Here is a 15,415-nt window from a genome sequence, read left to right on the forward strand (position 1 = left end):
TTTTATGTCAGTTGTTTCTATTAGGACATCATCCGATTCATTTCTTATTTGTGTTATTTGTATTCTCTCCCTCTTTCCTTTTGTTAAGTTTGTCAGTGGTTTGTCAATTTTATTAATCTTTTTTTTTAAAAAAAAAACAACTTCTAATCTTATTGATTTTTTAATTGTCTTTCTATTTTCTATTTTTATTTATTATGCTTGAATATTTCTTATTTCTTTTCTTCTGGTGATTGTGGGTTGTTTTGGTTTTTTTTTTTTTTTTCTCCTCTTTTTCCAACAGCTGAGTTAAGGCATTAATTTTGGCTATTTCTTCTTTTTTGATGTGTGTATTTATTGCTATAAAGTGCACTCTGATCACTGCTTTTGCTGTGTTCCAAAGATTCTGGTATGTTGTGTTTTCATTATCATTTGACTCAGGAATTTTTTTTTAATAATTTTTTTGGCTTTTTTTTTTATTGTGATTTGGGTGAAAGTATACAGAGCAAATTCACTTTCCATACAGCAGTTCACATACACTTTGTCTCATGACATTGACTACAATTTACCAATTCTTCCCCATGGTTACCTCTTCCCTGTGTCCTTCCCTCCATGCACCCCTGCTCCCTGAGCTATGTCCTTGTGCATACACAGTCCTTCTATTCTCCCATGATTTTTCTCTCCCAGGAGTGTATCTACCTAGTGTAAATGTTCACTTCATGTGCCTACCTTTTGTTTGGCTGGAAGCCACATGTGTGGGTTTAATTCCAGACCTAATGGGAAGCTAGGGGCCATAGTCTCAGTGGTTCCACCAAAATCTATCAGGATGAAGCCAAGTTTTAATGAAGGAAGGAAGATAATTTCCCTCTTTGTTCTAACAGCAGTGTGGATGACACCATGAACTCTCTATGAATGTTAATACTAAAAGTTTCCAACACATTGGGCCTTACTATGTTCAAGACTCTGCAGCTTCCTTATGTTTTGGTCCTAATAGCTTATTTGAGGGACTCTTACTGCTCTGAGATTTCTCATTTTGCTTCTTCCATGTATCAGTTTACACAGCTCTAAGTGCTATGGTTAGGATATTTCCCAAAATAATTTGTCCCCAAAATTATTTTTAGAATGTCATATAAAACTGTTGCTCATTAATTCATTACCAGTCAGTCAATCATCCATCTTTTTATTGATTCATTCTAGAGCTATTTACTGAGTATTAACCATATGTCAGACAATCATTAAAGCACTGGGGACACAAAGAAACACACTTTGCTAAAGAGAGTGAAACACATCAGAAAATGAGAAGAAACACATTGGCCATGGGTGCCTTTGAGAGAGCAGTTGAAATAGGGACATCTTTGGGAAGGAAGAAGATCACTAAAACATCTTAAAGGATGTAGAATGAAACTTAGAAAGAGAGAGAGCTTATAGGGAAAAACTATAGGTTTTATGAAAGTGAGGGTTCCAAAGAAGTGCTAGCAATTGAAAGAAATAGAGACTCCCTTACAATGAGTACTTACTGAGTTGATGAAAATACAGTGATATTTTGAGGTAGCAAGCAGAGTAGATGAAGATGATCATGCATTTCTTCATGAAGTAAAACTGCAAGACCCTCAAAATGAAGTGCTTTCATTGAGAATCCTGCAGCTTTCTCATTATTTTGTCCTTTTGTGCTTCTGTAACAGACATACCACAAATGTATGGTCTCAATAAACAAGGATTAATTCCCTTACAGTCTAGGAAGCTAGAAGTCTGAGTTCAAAGTACCAGCTTTAGGGGCTGGGTAAAGGCCTTGACATTGGGCCTTGGTGCTGCCTCTCGTTCCTGGCCCAGTGAAGCTGGAGGCATCTCCTAACTCAGGCAGCTGCTGACTGCTGAGGCTGACAAACCCAAGGTCAACCAGCAAAATGACACAGTCCCAAGACTATCAAGCAACACAGCAGGTCATTAGTTCAAGTTCAGAAACAGTCCCAAGATTGGCAGGCAATGTGGCAGGCTGCCAAATGAAGACTTGGTTATATTCAGGGTCCAAACATGCCAAAAAGCTCAGAGACATTTTGCAAAGCTTCTCTTTATATACTAGAAGTAGACCACATCCCTAAGGCAGCTACTTAGCAGTTCACAGCAGATTCCACCATGGAGTGGATTACTAGTCTCATCATGGGGAATCACTACCTCCAGTTGCCCAGCCACACAAAACTAGGCCCAGCCAAGTTGACACGTAATTACCACACTTGTTAACATGAGAATCCCTCCCCTTACCAAGAATTTGAGAGTAACTGGTGCAAATGGTTAGTGTGCTTGGCTGCTAACCCAAGCATTGGAATTTCAAGGGCAGTCAGCAGTGTCTTGAAAGAAAGGTTTAGCTATCAACTTTTGAGAAATCGGGCACTGAAAACTTTATGAAGTACAATTCTACTCTGACACATACAGGGATTGTCATGAATTAGTGTTCACTCCACAGCAATTGTTTTTGTTTTTTGAACCAAAAATATAGGGCTCCCATTGTTGGCTAATGAGATAGCTATCAGGTTAAACTCAGTCAGGTAAAGATAGTTCAAGATAGGTCTTTTGTAACTATCAATATGTATGAACAATATTTTTAAGAAAAATACTGTGCTTTAGGAACTACTTAGTATTTTTTCCATTTTTTCTTTTAAAATTCATCTGACATACCTTGTAATCATACTTGAAATAGTCATATTTAAGACTAGAAATTATTATGCCATTTGTTTACACAAACTCCCAATGAACACTCCTTTAGAAACATGCCTGTATCTAGAGATTAAAACAGGTGCATGAATATTTTCTACTATAATGTAGAAGAACATAGGAAAAATAAGCAGTTCTCTTACATCTATTACTGGTCTAGATTTAGCTAAAGGAAATTGTGATAGAAGCCTTATGAGCATCTTTTAGTAGTCATGAATTTTTAAGTAGACTGAGAAATGGCCATTGAATTTTGGGGAAAAAAAAAGTTTGAGTAGAGTGGTGGAAATTTAGTCACATGACACAAGTAGATTAGGGAGAGTTAGAAAATGTGAGGGAATTAATGTGAAACAGCAATATTATTAAGCAGATTTGACAGTGCTTTAGAATTTGACTAGAATGAGTTTATGGAGATTAAATTCTTTTTTATGTGTGTATGTGTGTGTTTCAAGAGCAGAGAAATCTGAGGGGATGGTTAAAGCATAATTTGTGTTTGAAGAGAGAAAGTTCCCACCCCAAGGGCTATGATGAAGGCATCTTTGAAGTTGTTGGCCAAAGGGAATTTAAAGTTGTATGGTCATATGGACAGAGCAGTCTCTTTACAGTTAGGTAGGTCTGAGTTCAAATTTCAGCTCTTCAGTTTACAAATTGTATAACATTGGGCAGTTTGCCTGACTTCTCTGACTTTCAGCTTTCTTATGAGGCACTGGAGATACTAAAACTTATGAGATAAGGTAAATATAATTTCCCACATAGTGAGAACTCAGTGTATTGTAGGTCTTCCAGGTCCAATACGGTAGCCCTGAGCCACATGTGGCTAGTATCACATATTGAAATAATTACCTTTTGGAAATATTGGACAAAATAAAATATTTTACTAAATCAATCTACCCGTGACCCTTTATTTTTTAATATGGCAACTAAAAATTATATATGTGGCTCTCATTTTTATTGGACAGAGCCCTCCTAGATATTCCGGTTATTTGGAAGATGCTGGAGACCTGAATATATGGTACAGATAAGGACACTGATCAGAACTCACAACAGGCCAGAGAACAAACTAAGAAAATATTCTGGAGTAATGAGATGTGTTAAAGGGAGTGGAAAACAATGAAGGGGTTGGGAAAGAAAAAGAGCAGAGGTGGACAATTGAAGCAATAATTAGAAAATTCTAAAAATAACTTCATTGACTTCAACTGAGGGGTAAGTATTGTTCTTTATTAATAGCTGGGGAGAGCAGTTGGTTTTCCTTCTTCGCTGAATCATAAGGATCCAAGAGAAGTTGCTTAGGTAGTGGTTTGTAATGTTTTGGGGATACAGAAGTATGTATGTTGAGAATCCTGAATTGAATAGATCTGGAGTTCCTGGGTGGTGAAGGTAGTTAATGTACTTGTCTGTTAACCAAAATGTTGGCAGTTCAAGTCTACCTCGAGGAGGCTCAGAAGAAAGGCCTGGTGATCTATTGAAACAAATCAGCATGTAGCAGGTTGCTATAGGTTGTAGTGGACACAATGGCAACTGTTTCAATTAGTTCACTTTGAGAATGGGCACTTCAGCAGCAGGTAGGATCCAGTGAAGAGGCACAGAAGTGTTGCTTGGGTATGAGGTGTGGCGGAGACTTTCCTAGAGCTACAATGGCATGTTAATATGGAGGAGCCCACACTTACTGGAATTGCAGCCCAGGGTCTTAATGGACCAGTCTGCATGGTGCTTTGTGCAACCTTTTATCAGTATGTGGGAAGAAGTTGGATAAAGTTTTCTTCTTAAATTGAATACAGAAACATTATTTTTAGGAGCTTTAAAGAACTGGAAAAATTCGATTACAGAAAAAGATGTAGTGAAAATATCTAATTAGGGTTAAATTTAAACAGTACAACTGAAAGACCAGAGGGAGAATAAAATTGAGGAGAGAAAAAGATGCATTTCTAATGTGGTTTGGTTTATAAGCTCAATTTAAATGTTTACTTCTATGATTTTCAATATTTTATTGCCATTTTCTTCCTCTCCCGGCTTGAGGTCTGTATTATTCTCTCAAGTACAGATGGCCAGCTCTGGCTTATTTTGTTTTCATTGTTGGCCATGCAGAAATTGACTCAAACACCTTTTCTGAAACCCCTCCTCTTTACTCTCAGCTGAATTTACCCTGCTAATTATACCTTTAATTGCCCATACTTTTTGATCTAGGTGGAAAGTTGGATATAGAAACCTTTACATATGCATTTTTGTACTTGTATTTTAGTTATATGCTTGTCTCTGTATCAACATCATGTAATCTAAAAGCAGTGCCACAAATAGAATTGAGGAATAAATTTAAATACACCTCCCAGAAGTCTCAAAAGTAATCAAACAAAGTTCATAGTAAAATAGCAAGTGTTGGGCATCAAAATAAAAGGCAGAGGAAACGGATGGAACAGGGTTGTACTAATTATTTCAAGAGGAATTGAACTAACCGTATCTGTCCATTAAAACTAGTTGGTTCCCATTTGCTTGCTTTTCCCAGTTACACTAAATTTTTTTAGGACCATCTATGTTAAGTTTGCAATGTGACTCTGGAATGACTTTATCATCTCCTCCCTGAGTATAAAAATTAAAATAGTGAGTTGGGATCTGAGCTCCAGTCCTCTTGCAGAAGATCATCTGTCTCACCAACAGTGCATAGCTTTACTTCCTGTGACTGCTGTCAGCTGTACCACAGCAGTCATACATGGAGAATGAGTGTGGGCTGTGGAATAGAGAATATAAAGTAGATATTATGCTATTGTCACTGGATTGTTGTGTAATCCTGAGCAGTTTCCTTCATCTGTCTAAATACAATGTCTTCAGTTATAAAATGAAAGTAATCAGACCCATATTCTAGGAGTATTTTGGGCATGAAATAGAAATGCCTTCCTAAAGCACAATGCCCACTGATTGGTAGGCAGTTGCCATCCAGTGAACCTTGGTTTTTCTTCTTTAACTCTTTTGCTTTATCCGTCATTGATCACATTTCTTAAAATGACTCTCTAGTGAGCCAGGGCTTAATTTAATAAACTGTGGGTTTAAAAAGAATTATTTAGTTGTTTCCTTACAGATAGATTTTAATTCATTGATGAACTCTATTCTACTTTTGCTTGAATCCATCTCTTTATATTTTTAGTATTGTCATTTCTAGTTAATAAACTAGGAGGGTGCTTGTCAATACAGACCTATTTTTGAGGTTATTAATGCTTTGAGAATACTAGGTATCAGATTGGTTCCTTCTCCTTCTTTTAAATTTCTCTGTTTCATCCTTGTCCAATATTCCTGGGATTATTACATTTTGAATTATTTACGTAAACAATTAAGAAATTCTACCATTTATTTATAAAAAAATATGTTAGCATATTAAGTTTCTTTGATTTTATATTACACATATGAATTGTAGAGGATTTACTCAAACTTCCCATAGGGCTTATATACAATAACAGAGGAAATTGAAAACCTGGAAATAGAGCATGTTTAGTGTACCTAATTACTATGCATGTACATTACTTGCAATAGCTGTTACACATGTACATGCTACTATATTCTTTGTACCTTCAGTGCTGTGAATGTGATCTTGACTTTATAGTATTGAAAAAGCAGTCAGACCTTTTTACTGATTTTTGAACTAAGTTATTTTTATGTCATACTAAATGACTTAATTATATAGCTTTTCCTGTTATGTTTCCCTCTGCCATTGACTCAATTCTGACTCATAGTGACCCCTTCTTGGACAGAGTAGAACTGCCCCATAGGGTTTCCAAGGTTGTAAATTTTTATGGAAACAGACTGCCTCATTTTTATCCCATGGAGTGGCTAGTGGGTTTGAACTGCCAACCAAGGTTAACAGCTAGCCAAATGCTTTAACCACTGTACCAACAGAATTCCTTCCTGTGAGGTATGTTGTTGTTGTTATGTGCTGTTGAGTCAGACCCGACTCATAACGACCCCTCCTTGGGTTTCTGAGGCAGTATCACTATGGAAGTAGATTGCTCCATCTTCCTTCCGAGGAGTGGCTGGTGTGTTTGAACCGCCAGCCTTCTGGTTAGCTGTCAAGTACTTTAGGCACTATGTTACCCTACTTTTAATTGTATGCTGTATCATCAATTAAAACTTCCACTAAGCATGGAGTTTATCTTTTTAATGAATAATATATTTTGATTTTAAAAATCATATGATTATATCTCAATTGGAAAGATACAGCTTGATAAATTACCGAAAGAGAGAGAAGAGGAAAATACTCATCTTTATTTGCATTACTTTACCAGAAACCCTCCTAGCATGTGAGCTAAAAACCATTACATTTCTGTATACACCTCTTATCTCTATTTTGTTTACATAGTGGCAATCCTCATGTCAATTCTTTCTGTATTGTCCATCTTTTGTCCATTTTCTATTAAATCATTTTTTCCTACAGGCACAGTATTCAAAATCATTCTTTTTTTTTTTCTTTCAGCTTTTTGATTGTGATTTGAGTGAAATGGTTTCCCATTCAGCAGTTGGTACAAATTTTGTTTTGTGTCATTGATAGAAATCTCCACAATGTAACAGCGATTTTCCCATTTCCTCCCTGTTTATTATTTCCATTTGAACTTCATTCCTACCCCTTCCTGCCTTCTGAGCTTTATCCCTGCCCAAATATTGCTCTTTTGATCACCTATGACTGATAGTTCTAAGGGATGCATACCTCCCTGGTTTATTGTTCATCTTATAGGTCTATGGTTTGGCTGAAAGTTGAGGTACCAGGGTGAGTTTGGCTCTAGGTTTGAAAGATATCTAAAGGTTATTACCTTGGGATTTCCACAAAAACAAATCAAACTCAATGTCAGCAAGTCAATTCTGACTCATAGAGACACCATTGGGTTTCCAAGGCTGTAAATATGTACAGAAGGAGACTAGCCCTTCTTTCTTCTTCGAAGTGGCTGATTGGTTAACAGCCAAATACCTTAACCACTACATCACCAGAACTTCTTTGGGAAAAGAATATCTTTACTGGTTTGATAGAGACTAGTGGAAACAGATGAGATTTCCATTAGTTTCTACCAAACCAATGAGCCTGTTCTTTTTTTTTTTTTTTTTTTTTTTATGATTTTAAGTTTTGTTCCATATATTCTCCCCACTCTATCCAGGATCACTTATACTGTGATTTCTTTCAGAGTGGTCAGTAGTGGTAGCTGGGAACTCCCTAGTTTTTCTTACCTTAGGGTCTAATCTTTGAAGCCAATTAATCTAGGAGAAAAGAAAAGAAGAAGCCTCTTATCATTCATTCTTAGGGATGGGACCTAGGAGCACCATGGGCTGCAAATAAGCCACAAGATATGTCTAATCAGCCAACTAGAAAGAAACACCCTGCCAAAGGGGCAGGGAGGCTATATTGTGTGACCTCCTCTAACCCCATAAAAGGAAGACAGAATCACCATCAGTAGACCAAGACCTATCCTTGCGAGACCAGACATGCTGCCTTCCTCCAGTCCTTTCACCAACCCTGACACCAACGGTTCCTCCCCCAGCACCCACCACCTCTCTGCTGGGTTCATTAATTCGCTATAGTGGCCACACAGAACTCACAGATTATGGGGTTTATTAGGGAAGCAATAGGCTACAATTCAAGTTCAGAAATGCACTCAGTCTCTTGCAGCTGGGCATCTCACTTAGCAACCAGCAGTCTCTCTCTCAGGAGCATGTGTCTTGCATCTCTCTCAGCAAGTATATGTCTCTCAGTGTCTCTCTCCCAGTAGTGCATGTCTCTTGGTGTTTCTCTCAGCAGTGTGTGTCTCTTGGTGTCTCTCTCTCAGCAATGTTTGACTCTCACATCTCTCAGCTGGCAATGAGACATTCCTTCTGCTTCTAGGAAGAGTGGCCAAACTAACCAATCCCAACATCAGAATTCTATACACTTGAAAGAGATAGAACCTCTCAGAATATTGCTTCATGGCACTGTCAACAGGAAAACCGCAGGTGGCTAACTTTAACAATCAGGAGCTGCTCAGTTGCTCATGGTAAATTCCACCACGGAGTTTACAAAGACTTGTAACTAGAAAAGCCAAACTACATAATTTACTACACCACACATCCCCACTTCATCTCCTGCTCACCCTCCTTTAATCCCCAGCATTAAACTCCAAGCTGGTTTCAGTCATATTCAAAAGCAAGTACAAAGAAAGCACATTGACCATTTTGCTGACCCCAGAACATTAAGACTCACGTGAAGCAACTACAAATCACTGGAACTAAGTCATTTGTGCTACACAGAGCCATTTCAGAAGCTCGGGGTCCATTGGCCCCTTCCATGTTAAGCTATAACCCTGCCTTCTATAAATAATGCATGACACCTCCCCAAAAAGCTATGAATACATACAACTCTATATTTCCCCATAGTCTTTAAAACTTCCCCAACTGCTTTTGTTTGGAGAGACAGGGCCTTGGGGGAATATTCCCTCTCTTTCTTTAAGTCCTAAAAATAATAAAAGCTAAGCTGAAAACTCTACTCTGCTTGCCTCTGAGTTATTATTCACCAGCATACCAACAGCACACCCCCTTTTTGGTTGGCCTCAATAGGACAGAGTAGAACTGCCCCATAGGGTTCCCAAAGAAATACAACACAAAGCACTGCCATCAACTTGGATCTGATTCATAGCAACTCCTCCTTGGGTTTCTGAAGAGGTATCACTATGGAAGTAGATTGCCCAACCTTCCTTCCTAGAAGTGGTTGGTGGGTTTGAACCACCAGCCTTCTAGTTAGTAGTCAAATGCTTAGGCACTATACCACCAAAGCTCCTCCCAAGGTGATAGACTGGTGCTATCTAGTTTTCTTCTGCTCTCAGATTTGAGGAAGCTGTGGATTGCACTTTGGACTAATTGTTTCCATACATCTTTCATCTTCTTCACTCTTCTTTGCTTTGGATGGGAAGAGATCCATAGTTGCAACTTAGATGACAGCTCACACGCTTTTAGAAAAGACTTCAGTTGCTACTTGCCCAAGTAGGATGTAGAACATTGTTTTTATAGACTATATTTTGCCAATTGACCTTAATGTGCCCTGAGAATGTGGCCCTGAGCTTCAAGATCCATTGACTCATTCCTTCAAGGTGTTTAGTTATGGCTAAGAAGTTTTAATAACTTTGTCCCCTGTATACTCCACTATATTAATGAATATATTTGCAGCATATGTATACATACATAAAAATAACCCTCTGTTAAATGTATATGTATTTATTTCCTTTCACTTTCCCACACCTGTTCAGCTTATATATCTATCTATGGACCTACTCATAGATCATGGTGATTACTGTTTTTGCAAGACTGTATATTTAATAGTACTGATCTTTGTTGCCTTTAACTCTTGTGTTTCTCCCAGTGTCTTTTTTTTTTTTTTTTTTTTGTCTTGGTCATTTTGTGCTGACATCCCCCTTATATTTCCTTTCCTTTTACCCAAGATAGTATGTCTACCCTTTAGTTAATGATTTCCCCTCTCAACCTTTATAATTTTCAAAGAAGTTGAGACAAGGTTTAGAGACAGAAACTAACATTCTTTGAAGACTAGTGGAGAGACTTGAACCCTCGTGCACTGCTGGAGTGATTGTAAAATAGTGCAACCACTATGGAATATGGTATGGTCCTTCCTTAAAAAGTTGGAAATAGAAATATCATATGATCCTGCAATCCAACTACTAGGCATATATCCTACCAAAATATGTGGCATGACACTAATAGAGTTTTGCACACCCATTTTAATTGCAGCATTGTTTAAAACAGCAAAAGATGGAAACACCTAAGTGCCCATCAACAGATGAATAAATAAGCTAACTATGATACATACACACAATGGAATACTACACAACATTAAAGAATATTGATGAAGCCATGAAACACTTCATAACATAGATGAATTTTGAGGATATATGCTGAGTGAAATTAATCTATAACAAAAGAACAAATAGTATGTCTTCTGCTGTTTATGCATTTTTAGTTATAGTGTTTTTAGGTAATGTTCTAGGACCCCTGTTTTTCTTTTATCATTATAGTTTTAGATTTTACAATTATATCTTTAATCCATGTTGAATTAATTGTTGTACACTGTGAGGTATAGAGACACTGTTTCATTTTTCTGCAAATAGATAGCCAATTTTGCTAGAACCATTTGTTAAAGAGACTATCTCTTCCACATGCAATGGTTTTTTGCCCTTTGTCGAAGATCAACTGTTCATAAGTGAATGAGCTTACTTCCAGATTCTCAATTTTGAGCTATTAATCTGTGTTTGCCATTGTACTGATACCAAGTTGTTTTGACTACTGTGGCTTTATAGCTAGGTTTGAGATCAGTGAGAGTGAGGTACGTTATTTTTCTCTTCTTTAGTAGTGTTTTGCTTATGTGGGGTCTCTTTCTTTTCCATATAAAGTTGGTGACTTATTTCTCCATTATTTTAAAGAATAATGATGGAAACTGCATTGGGATTGCATTATATCTGTAGGTCACTTTGGGTACTATAGACATTTTTACAATGCTAAATATTCTATTCATTAGCATGGTATATTCTTCCATTTATGGAGGGTTCTTTTCGTTTCTTGTAGTGTGTGTAGTATTCTTTGTACAGGTAATTTTCCCACTACTTTTCTATTAGTCTGTTATACTATTGTGTCTTGTGTGTTGTTTTGATACTGGAAACTATGCCACCAGTATTTCAAATACCAGAAGAGTCATCCATGGTGGATAGCTTCCAGACTAAAACAGAGTAGGGAGAATGACATGGCCATGTCCACTGGTGAAAAAAAAAACTGACCACTGAAACCTTATTAATATCAGTAAAAGATGTGTGATATAGTATAAGAAGATGAACTCATCAAATTGGAAGACATTGAAAATAGGGCTGGGGAAGGGTGACAGAGTGGCCTGCTCATTTAGTTGACATTAATGATGCAGATGGAGTAAAACTTTTGAACATCTTTTGCTGATGTGGCAGGATTTGAAATGAGAATAAACAGCTTCAAAAATCCAATAATAATCAGAATGTAGAATGTATGGAGTATGGATCCACAAAAATTGGAAGTTGTCAGAATGCGATGGAATGCATAAAGATTGATATCCTAGTGAGCTGAAATGGTCAGCTGTTGGCCATTTAGAATTGGACAATCATATGGTCTATTATTATGAGAATGACAAATTCAAAAGGAATGGCCTCACATTGATTGTCAAAAAGAAAATGTCAAGATCTATACTGAAATACAATGCTGTCAGTGATAGAATAATATCCATATAGCTATAAGAGATCAGTTAATATTACTAATATTCAAAATTTAGACATCAACCACTAAAGCCAAAGATGAAGAAATTGAAGATTTTCACCAACTTCTGCAGTCAGAAGTTGATCCAACATGCAATTAAGATATATTGATAATCACTAGAGATTAGAATGTAAAATTTAGAAATACAAAAGAAATGTCAGTAGTGGGAAATTTGGCCTTAGTGGCAGAAATGATGCAAGAAATTGCATGATAGAATTTTTCAAGATCAATGACATTCATCACAGATACTTTTGTCAACAACATAAATGGCAACTATACATGTGAATCTCGCCATATGGAATACACAAGAATCAAATTAATCACATCTGTGGAAAGAGATGATGGAGAAGCTCAGTATTTTTAGTCAGAAGAGGGACTGAAGCTGACTGTGGAACTGACCATCAATTGCTCATGTACAAGTTTAAGGTTAAGCTGAAAAAATTAATATATCCATGAGAGCCAAAATACAAGCTTAAGTATGTATATTCCACTTGAATTTAGAGACCATCACAAGGATATAGTTAATGCATTGAACACCAGTGATTGAACACTAGATGAGTTGTTGGATGAAATCAAGGACATCATAAATGAAGAAAGTAAAAGTTTATTAAAAAGACAAGAAATTAAGAGAAGATCAAAATGGATGTCAAAAGAGACTCTGAAGCTTCCTCTGAAATGGAGAGTAGCTAAAGCAAATGGAAGAAATAATGAAGTAAAATTGCTGAACAGAATAATTTTCAAAGGGAAGCTAAGAGGACAAATTAAAGCATTATAATGAAATGTGCACAGGGCAATTGTAAAATCAAAGAGGAAGAACACACTCAACATTTTTCTAGCTGAAAGAACTGAAAAAAAAAAAAAATCAAGCTTTGCATAATGGGTCTCCTCGTCCAGAGCAAAGAAGAATGAAGAAAACCAAAGATTCATGGAAACAAGTAGTCCATGGGTCTGGTACACCATGTGGTCCTCAGCCTATATGACTATGAGACCAGAAGAACCAGATGGTGTCTGTTACCACTGTCAAACATTCAAAGGAGGATCTATGTAGGAAATCCTGGAGAGAGTGAGAGAACAATGTGGAAAAAAATTCAAAATCATTAAAAAAAAAAAAAGGAACCATGAACCGTGTTTGCTGGTCTGATAGATCCTGGTGGAACCACTGGGACTATGGCCCCTAGCTGTCATTCAGGTCTGGAACTGAACCCATTCCTGTGGCTTCTATTCAAACTAAAGACAGGCATATGAGCTAAACATTTACATTAGGTAGATACATTCCTTGGAGAGAACAATCATGGAAGAACACAAGGAGACAGCTCAGGGGGCAGCAGTGCATGGAGGGAAGGACACAGGGAGGAGGTAACTATGGGGAGGAAGTGGGGGGCTGTTGCATTGTGGTAAATGGTAGTCAATGTCATGAGACTAAGTGTATTTGAGATTCTGTATGAAAAGCAAATTTGCTCTGTAAACTTTCACCCAAATCACATAAAAAAACAAAAACAAAAACAAAAAAACCCTCTAGCCTAGGAACCTTGTAGGGCAATTCTACTCTGTGCTATAGGGTTGCTACAAGCTTATGACTGTTAGACACCTCATCTGATAAGTATGGTAATACATGACTTCCTTGAAGATAAAGAACTAGATGACGCTTCTCTTCTACTCCCACCAAGTCCTATGAGCAATGATGCTGATATTGGCAACCTCTCTGATCTTATCACTACCCCTCTCCTTACTCACTCCAGCACATTCACACTGGCCTCCATGCTGTCCCTTTTATGTGCCAAGCATGTTTCTTCTACAGGGGATTTTCCCTCTGGTGGCATAGTGCCTAGGACATTTAACTGCTAACCAGAAGGCTGGTGGTTGAAACTCATTAGCCACTCCTCAGAAGGAAGATTGGGCAATCTACTTCATACTGATAACTGCCTCAGAATCTCAAGGAGGAGTTGCTATGAGTCAAATCGTCTTGAAAGCAGTGAGTGACTTCCCTCTGCCTAGACCACTCTACCCACTTATGATCATAAGGGTGATTTTCTCACTACCTTTCCTGATTATTCAACCTAAAATTGTCTTCAAAGACCTTACTTTCAAGCAAGGTCACCTTCACAAATACCAGAGATTAGGATTTCTCCATAAAGACATAATTTAATCCATAGCACCCAGGTTATTGTTATTCTTAGTTGCCATTGAGTTGGTTCCATTTCATGGCAATCTAATACATAACAGAATAAAATGTTGTCCAATCTTGCACCATCAAAAAAACAAAAAAACAAGCTTCAAGTTGCAATATTAAAGGATTCTATGGGCAAAATATTGAACGATGCAAGAAGCATCAAAACAAGATGGAAGGAATACACAGAGTCACTGTACCAACAATAATTGTGCAATATTCAACCATTATATGAGGTAGTATATGATCAAGAACCAAAGATATTGAAGGAAGCTATCCAAGCTGCACAGAAGGAATTGGTGAAAAATAGTGTTCCAGGAATTGAAGGACTATCCATGGAGATGTTTCAACAAATGGATGCAGGACTGGAGGCACCCACTCATTTATGTCAAGAAATTGGAAGACAGCTACCTGGCCAAGTGCCTGGAATAGATCCATATTTGTGTCCATTCCAAAGAAAAGTAATCCAACAGAATGTGAAAAATATTGAATATTGTCACTAATATCACATGTAAATAAAATTTTGCAGAAGATAATTCAAAAGCAGATTGCAGCAGTATATCAACAGGGAACTGCCAGAAATTCAAGCTAGATTTAGAAGGGGGTGTGAATTGAGGGATATCATGGCTGATGTCAGATAGATCTTGGCTGAAAGCAGATAATACTAGAATGATGTTTTTCTGTGGTTTTTTTTTTTTTTTTTTTTTTGACTATACACAGGCATTCTCACCTGTGTGGATCATAACAAATGATGGATAACATTGTGAAAATTGGGAATTCCAGAACACTTAATTGTGCTCATGAGGAACTTGTACATAGACAAAGAGGTAGTCATTCAAACAGAACAAGGGGATATTACATGGTCTAAAATCAGGAAAATTAGGGTTGTATAATTTTACTATAATTATTCAATCTGAATGCTAAGCATATAATCAGAGAAGTTAGACTATATGAAGATGAATGCAGCATCAGGATTGGAGGAAGACTGCATATCTGCAATATGCAGATGACATACTTTGCATGCTGAGAGTGAAGAAGAATTGAACCGCTTACTGATGAACATCAACGACTACAGAGTTCAGTATGGATTACACTTCAGCATAAAGAAAACAAAAATACTCATAACTAGGCCTATAAGTTAGTTATGAGTATTTTTGTTTTCTTTATGCTGAAGTGTAATCCACACTAGCCTATAAGAGGAGCTCTGGTAGCATAATGGCTAAAGCACTTGACTGCTAACCAGAAGGCTGGTGGTTCAAACCCACCAGCCACTCCTCGGAAGGA

This window comes from Orycteropus afer, unplaced genomic scaffold (genome assembly GCF_000298275.1).
Source record: "Orycteropus afer afer isolate SDZICR_OR568_19922 unplaced genomic scaffold, OryAfe1.0 scaffold00115, whole genome shotgun sequence".
In the NCBI taxonomy this organism is placed as follows: Eukaryota; Metazoa; Chordata; class Mammalia; order Tubulidentata; family Orycteropodidae; genus Orycteropus; species Orycteropus afer.